The following is an 8533-nucleotide window of genomic DNA, read 5'->3' as shown; positions in this document are numbered from 1 at the left end:
CACACTCCCACCACCCTCCCCCCTTGCTCTTCCTTTCTCTCTCTCTGTTCCTCCTTCTCCCTCTTTCCTCCTCCTTTCTTTGCCCTTCCCTTTTTCCTCTTTTCTTCTCTCTCTCTGCTTATCTCCCTCCTCTTCTTCTTCCTGTCTTTTTCCTTGCCCTTTTTTTCCCTTCCTAATTCTTTTTTCCTAATTCTATATTTAATTATTGTTACCCCCCCCTCTCCCACTTTTAACCTCTGATAATTCTTATATATTCGTCGTTACCCCCTTTTTTTTCTTCCCACACACACACCCCTCTTTTTTTTCCTTTTAACAACTATTTTTTATTACCTATTTTTCTTTTGGACAGAATTTGCATATTACTATTGAATGAAATGCAGTTTTTCTTGAATGTTAACCAACACGACCACACCAAATTTTACTATCAGATTCATTTAATATGTTTGAGATGCATATTCATTGAGTATCCTAGTATATAAACGCTTATTTAGGAGATTTAACTTGAATTTATAACTATCTAAATTTAGCTCGACTGAAGTATAGTTCTTAAGTGTAAGGACATTTGAACATTTCAAACACTTCAAATGTTAAAAGCGGCAAATTTTTCAACCAAGACACAAACCGGATTCAACACATTTAAATCACTTTGCTTAGGCGGGAAAATCCAAACTTTGCAATTGTTTTCGAACGTTAAAACATTTACGCGGCTATTTCAAAACCCTGCAATTGTTTTCCGAGCTGAACAATTGCTTTCCTTTAACACCCGCTTTAACATATCATTATTTTTAGTATCCGACTGTTCAAATCCTGTGAGCGGTACATTTTTTTGCATTGTTTTTACATACAAAATCTAAATTTTAATCGTATTTGTGTTATACCTTCAAAATTATATTCTTCCTTTGGCACTTAGAACACTAAATAAAAAATTTAAATAGTTATCTATAAAGCATTAGGGAATTATCGCGATTAAGCGGTTTTCGCTCAAGTTTTACGTTTAAAATTATAAAGAAAAGTTTTCTTATAAAACAGAAAACATGTAATGGATTTTTCACGGATTCTCTTCTCTTACAAAACTTATTTTATTGCTTTGCACTTAGAATAGCAAATATAATATATTATTATCTATTTGCAAATCGTTAAAAAATTATACTGACATGCAGTTAATGCAATGTTGTTAATTATTAAAATGTGTATTGCGACTCACCACGTTTTCTGAAAAATGCTGAGATGCTGAGGTGCTATTCCTACCAACGGCTTCTTGGTGAAGATGTTGTAGCCGATGGAGAAGAAAGCTGCTTGGAGCCTCGACACCTCACGAAAATTAGAAGCTTCGGGGCTTGTTCTTCAAGGGATATGGCAGACATTTTGATCCTACTCTTCTCTTCTGATCCATGGTGCTGCCTGATGGTGCCTATGGCCCTCTTCATGGCTTCCCCGCTCCCGGATCCACGCGAAGTGTTGCATATCTGCTTTGCCGACAAGTTTCTGCTGTTCCCTCTCCATGTGGCCAGCCTAATAATTCGCCAACGTCCAAGGGAGGAAGTCCTCAGTGTATCCTCTTGGGAATCCTGAGTGAGATTTGTCTTCTCACAGACTGTTTTTCTCTTCGAACGTTCCATGGCTCTCTACACTTTCACTGTTCGTTACTGATGTGGATGTGGGGTGCTCCCTGGCACTCCTGACCACCACACCACAGCAATCAATTTTTTTCACAACTTTTCAATACAATGCGATTTTGTCATGTGTCGCCTCTGCGAATCCCGTAGCCAAAATAAGATACCGTTATCGTTACCGTTAGAGTGAATGAAGCTATTAACAGATTGAGATTAAAATTAAATCCTGAAAAATGTTCCGTATGGTCTTTGATAATAGCCGTATAGTAATTTTTTTTCTTTTTTTTTGCGCTTAGAAAAGTAAATAGAAAATTTAATTATCTATCTAAAAATCACTAGAAAATTTTTCCGCAAAATAAAATTGGCATTTTTATGTGATTTATTAAAAATACCTAGCTTGGCCTTCGCGGGATCAAATTTGTGCGCCCTCATGACTTTGTTGACGAGATTGTAAAGGAATGGCGAGAGGTTCTCCTTTGGCTTCCTGATCACCAACTTTATGGTGACCTTGATGGTGCTCTGAGTAACAGCCAGTGGTCGTCTAGTAGGTGGAGATGGGCTCGAGGTTTATTGAGAGAAATATGCTGTAGCCGGGGGAGACGAAAATCCCAATTTGTGACTGAAGCTTAGATAATATATTTATCCTTGAGGGAGCAGAAAAAACAGCTTTGTCGGAAAAGGAATTATGCAGCACTTCGCGTGGATCCGGGAGCAGGGAAGCCATAACGAGGGCCATGGAGACCATAAAGCAGTACTATGGATCAGGAGAGAAGAGCATGAACCAAATATCTCCCCTATTCCTTTAAGAACAAGCCCCTGAGTCTCCCCAAGGACGTCGTGATCTATCGAGGCTTAAAGGGTTTAAAAGGGATTAGCTATCAAAGTTATGACGATAACTATTTGCCCCTGAAATGGTAAAGGCAATCATATGTCGTTCAGTTTGCACTTTGAACCCTTAATCGACATTATTCACCTCCGCATGAATATTATATAAATTTCAGTCACAAATTGGGATTTTCGTCTTCCCCCACTGCAACATCTTTCAAGAAAAAGCTCCTTCAGGATTCCGCGGAGGATTCAATGGGGACTTCCTTCACGGCGCGTAGACGAATGATGAGGTTTGCCATAGAGAAATTCCACATTCTGCTTGTGACCAGCCTCATCATTCGTCCACCCGCCAGGGAGGAAGTCATCATTGAATCCTCCCCGGAATCCTGAATGAGCTTTTTTTTCTCAAACTGCTTTTTTCCTCGGACGTTCTATTTCTATATGGTTTGTCGGTCGTTTCTAAATATCACACTAAACACTTGCACTATTCCAACTCATTTTTTCAGCCCTTTTCACTAGACTGGACACTATTTTTCCTGTCTCTGCGATTCCCATTTCCATCCAAAAAAAGAGAAATACCGTTAGCAGAGAGTGGGGTCTTTGTCTTGAAAGTAACGCAACATTTCGAAAGTGGAATTTACGCCAATGTCAACCACTAGATGGCACTACATATCATAAATGTCGTTTATGAAGTTTCAAAATTCAAATTATCATCAGAATGATTGCAGCGCTCCTGTGTCTCAACAGAAAAACACAGCATTTGTTTATTTTCAGGAGTCATCACCCCTTGCTGGGTTTTACAAAAGACTGAGTTACCTGGTAGGAATTTCAGGAGGAAGGGAATTTCATTATTATCAACAAGTTCTATAGAAACCTATACCCTCATTTACTCTATAAGTACGAAGGACTGCAGGAAGTTATTAGACCTGCATAATAGCTATGAAGAAAATCACCAACACGGTGTGTTGGTGATTTTGATGACTGCATTTTGTACAAAAAATACAGGTAATTTTTAATGTTTGCTCTAACTCTAATACCAATACGCAATGACACCATGCTTTTTTGTTTGCATTTCGTTCCTAAGGTCAAATTGGAGTTATCATCACTGATCAATGTGACGCATCGCAAGGTAAATTTATTTTTTTATTCACTCTCCAAAAAAATATCTACAATGTACAGTATTGCGTCCACCGCCGTCCACGAAAAAGGGACACTATTGTTCAAAAAGGGGAAAATTACATTATTTAAATATCTTTGAAAGTTCCTGGTCCTGTGTCCTGTGTTCTGGGTCGAAGGATGCAGAAATGATTCACTATCTGTTCCAGACAGCAAACAACACAGTTAATCAAATGAATTTCGGTAAAAACGACGTCACACCAATCATACGCACTTTATTAAATTTATCATTTATCGTTCTGAGTACCAGGGATATCGCGTAGGGTGGACTTATGATGCCTTCAGAATCATTTTAAGAGAGGGACGAAAACCGAAAAAAATCATCTCAATTATGCAATGATTCTAGGGTGATCTGGAAAATGTGGGTATGAGTCACTAAAGGGGGAGAATCATGTGCAACATGACTCGGACTCTCCCTTCACTGGGCCACGTCATTCACAATATTGCACCCGTGACCCACGTCACAAAGGGGATGGAAGGTCAGACTCAGTGTCGGACTGCAGTGTGTCTTCGCAATCAAAAATATACGGAGTTGTGATTCATTTAGGAATCATCATAATTTATATCACTAAATGATTAAATCATTCAAAAAATATGACTTATTAGGAAAGATCACCCCGGATCAGAATGTTAAGAGACATGCTTGTAAACTCTTGTAAACTTAAAAAAAAGTCACAAATGTATGAAATGCCTTGGCTTTCCTTTTCAGGGATGACGATTTCCAGAAAAGACTAGGTATATGGCGCAATTTAAAGTTAATAATTTAAGTACACTTTACGCTTTCCGTGACGTAAAATGCGTAAAATGAAGTCTTTGGTTGCACAATTTCCTTTTATGAGTTGTCTATACTATAGTCTCTAACAGACCACATGAATCTCATATCATTTTCCGCCAAATTATCAACAATTTATCTCTGACGATAATTTTCCAGTGATGGACATTATTGAAAATTTTCTCTATCCACAACTATGTGTAACTATATGAAAATTCGTTACATCAAAAATAAGGCATGATAAGCTTATGGTAACTGAGATTCTTTAAAGGTGGCCTCGAACTGAGTGCAACTCGGAATGCGTGAAAATTCGATTGTGAGTTGAATTTTGTTATTACCGAAAATCACTCGATTAACCGTGTTGTTTGCTGTCTGACACCGAGAGTGAGTCATTTCTGCATCCTTCGACTCAGAACACAGGTCCAGGATTTTCCTCTTTGATTTATATAACCCAAAAACTTATATAAAACATAAAATCAAGTTTATCAAGGAAATATTTATTAAAAATGTTTTGAAATTCTCATTTAAAATCATAATAAAATTCTCAATGATAATTTTTTTCAAGTTTTTGAATGGTTCGAGTAAAAACTTTTGAAAATTTATTGTATTTCGAAAATTTCATGAAATTTGTGTTCAAATGTAATTGGAATTCATAACTTGTTTTACCGATTATTAATTTTCAGATTCATTACATTATATCGTAAAATTTTCAAAGTGGCAAAATCTCATAAAAATTTCATTCCACGCTAAATTGATTTGCGAGAATAAAAAAAAATCATAAGAATTTCCAAAATAAAGAAAAAAGGTTATATTCCAATTTTAATGAAATCTAATTAGATTTTTTTGTACATTTAAATTTATGTACATTGCTCCCTCTGCTCCAAAAAAGTCGTACGTTTGGAAAAAATATTCATTCTAAAGAAAGGTGGTTTTGTCGGGTAAAATCGTTGAGAATAAATGGTGCAATTCCAATGAAAATTTGAAAGGGAAAATTTCCCTCCTGAACATTTTTTAGCACTATTCTCAATTGATTTTGCATTATCGCCTTTCCTTTGTGTTGGTTCTTGTTTCGACTGTTTCCCCCAGTCCTCGTCGTGTTTCAAAACAACCAAACAGTCGTGACAGGAACCAACACAAAGAGAAGTCAATTATGAAGAAGTAATTGAGAATAGTTAATGGACAGAACTCAATGGGTCAAGTGGTAGAGCACTCGCTCTATAATGCAAGTGTCCCGGGTTCGAATCCTCTTTAGGTCGCCAGGAATTTTTCTGGCGTTAAAGGGGTTCGAACGAATTGCATCAACTGAGCTTCACTACACTTTATTAGACGAGGCATGGGACTAACAACCTCATCGCTGTATAAGAAAAAAATAATAATGGGTGTCCCGAACTCCCCTTGTGGGAAGGCCTAGTTCCTCTGTGGAATGTTGTGCTATTATTATTATTATTATTATTATTATTATAATTATTTTTATTTTTTTTTATTTTTTATTTTTTTTTTTTTGAATTAGCCAAATTTAATGAAATCAAAATTCACTTCTATTTTTATGAACATCAACACAAATTCATATCATTGAATCCAATTTTGAGAACAAAAAAGTGGATATGTAAAATGCTTGAGAGAGAAAGGGATGTGAATTTTGTTTTTTCACGATCGATACTTTCTTACAATTTTATTCTGCTGGGGTTTATATTTTTATATTTTCATATTTTTACGCTATTTCCCATATTTTGGGGATTTTCATATTTTTGGCCATTTTTTTCATTCATATTTTTGGCCATTTTCATATTTTTCCGCATCTCCTTACGAACACAACAAAATAAAAATTATCTCTGTACCTTAAAAATCCTAGGACTAGTTATATTTTGTTTGAGGTATGTTTTAAGAGAGCACCAAAGTTTGTAAAACTTTTATCACGAAAATAAAATTATTTTTCCTAAAAATTCAAACATGGTTCGAAAGAGACTGGAAAACCCTATCCAAGTTGAATTTTCAAAGGCACATCTCAAAAATTGTAGGGGAGACCGGGGTACAATTAGCCAGGGGCAGAAGTAGACAGTGGATTTTTCTCGGTTCCCTTAAAATGTACCTTGAGCAAAGTATTTTTTAATGAAAGTAGGAACACATCCCCATATTCCCAGAAATATTTATAAGTCTGATCCTGTTATCCTACAATTTAGAAGCATTTTTATAAAATGGGTATAAAACTGCAGTTTTGATGTTTCAGTTTTTGGACCAGCATTTGGTTTTCTGAGTTTGTAGTCAAGATTTCATAGTTTTACCTCGTTTCTGGTTTCATAAACCTAATTAAAAAATATTTTTCACTTGGATAATAATTATCCAATTTTTTATATAAGATGAAAAACACTAAAACAGCCCTCGGGGTAGTTGTAGCCACTCTTCCGTGGCCGGATAAAACTATCAATGATTTTTCACTAATACATGGATAATTGTTAGATGAAAGAGTACTATTGATATTCCAAGCAATATTGCCATTCGGATGAAAAATTTGTGAAATAGATTTTTTCAGGATATTTTCATCAATTTTGCCGCAATTACAAAAATGTCATAAAAAAGTCGGCTAAAGTCTTTTTCATTAGGTTTAAGTTACATATTTAGTATCAGTGGGCTTCAGTGGATCAAGTGAAATAACACTTGGTATTTCCAGTTTTAAAATTTCGTCTGGAAAACTGGTGGCAAATAGCACCCCGAAAGTGGCTAAATCTACCCAGGCCGGGGCAGGTGTAGCCAATGTGTCATACTTTTTTCATTATCCTCTCTAGAAAAAGCCAAGGATTTGAGAGCTCTTAACTATACGGTTTTATACAGCCAATATCTTAATGCTACTTATGAAACATAAAAACATTAGACAAACTTTATCATTTTTTCACAAATCATGCGCGAAAAAAAGCTTCATTTGCTGGCTAATTCTACCCCTGTCTCCCCTATGTATTATTCAGCTGTGAATTTTGCATACTTGTATGGAGACGCCGTATTTTTACTAGACTTCAGCCTTAAACTTTAGTGCTAAATGATTAAGTTTATTTTAAGTCCACCCCTGGATTTTCAGGGTTATTTTCAGGCATGCGGTCGCAAAACCAAAACTGAGAGGGAAAGATGAAAATTATTTTATTAAATGATATTGTAAGGATGCTCTCAACGAGTGTTTTCCCATTTATCGACAGCAACATGCGTCTTGCCCTTAACTCCCTCCAGCCCACAAAAGTCGCGCCCCTTTGGCGCCCTTTTTCATCAGCAGATATATACATTGCTTAAAGAAATAAAGTAACGAATAGATGAGAAATCATTTGTGAGAATCTGATAGATGTCATCAGCTTTTGACTTATTTGTAATCTTTAAGAAAATTTAGGTTTCTTCTGTTTAACTCATTTTCTTTAAATGCATTTTTAATTTGTTTTAGTGCAATTGTCTGTACGTGTATATTCTGCTGACATTGTCTATGTAATAATTCGTTTTACAATTATTTGATAACGACCTCAATATATTACGCACCTATTTTGGGTGATTAGTAATAATGTGATACGTACATATACATAACCCTGATTCGTTAGTTATGTATGAAAAAGTCCAATTCCTTATCGCGAACATTGGGTAAAATTTCGTCAAAATCTGAAAATTGAAGTAAAACGAGTGATCCAAGACTAAGTAGTTCATATGTATTGAATTTGAGTATCTATATTGTAAAATTGCATACAGGCATTACGGGATAGTATAAATCCTAAGTTCGGTTGTATAAAAAGGCTGTGGTCAAATAAAGTTCAGTTCCAGTAACCCTCGTCTATATACTTCAGTAATCAGTATTTTTAACCCTTTAAGGGTGGAAAAGCAACAATTAGGATTAAAAAAAATTCCCAACTTTTTATTTAGAGCAAAACATAACTTTAGATTCAATTGTAAGAAAATTGCGATTTTTTTCATTATGATAATTTTTCTTTGAAGTCACAGTTATTGAGAGTAAAATTAAAGGAAATCTACAATTTTTTGCAAAAGTTAAGGAGTTTACTTTAAACAAAAAAAATAAGAGACTTGTTCAATTTTAAATTAACCCTCTAACGGTGTTTTCTTTAATATGCGAAAAAAGTTTTAAAACAATGTTTTCTAGGATAATTATGATCCAATAAAG

The 8533-nt window shown here is 35.3% G+C and overlaps 1 protein-coding gene and 1 long non-coding RNA gene across 2 annotated transcripts in view; one reads left to right on the top strand and one right to left on the bottom strand.

Annotated features, from left to right (window-relative positions):
• Positions 1-21: 21 nt before the first annotated feature.
• On the bottom strand, positions 22-2846 carry LOC129798454 (uncharacterized). The gene is made up of 3 exons (XR_008751422.1): positions 2587-2846; positions 2006-2519; positions 22-1809 (listed from the first exon to the last, which is right to left on the bottom strand). It is a non-coding gene; the product is annotated as an uncharacterized LOC129798454 (long non-coding RNA).
• A 363-nt stretch (positions 2847-3209) lies between these two features.
• Positions 3210-8533, top strand: part of LOC129809624 (dual specificity protein phosphatase 10) — a gene marked incomplete at its 3' end in the record, with an annotated part of 44293 nt that continues 38969 nt past the window's right edge. The window contains 2 exon segments of the mRNA XM_055859583.1: positions 3210-3446; positions 3526-3570.

This window comes from Phlebotomus papatasi, chromosome 1 (assembly GCF_024763615.1).
Source record: "Phlebotomus papatasi isolate M1 chromosome 1, Ppap_2.1, whole genome shotgun sequence".
Taxonomy (NCBI): Eukaryota; Metazoa; Arthropoda; class Insecta; order Diptera; family Psychodidae; genus Phlebotomus; species Phlebotomus papatasi.
The sequence above is the reverse complement of the archived record's forward strand: the minus strand, read 5'-3'. Positions and strand labels throughout refer to the sequence as shown.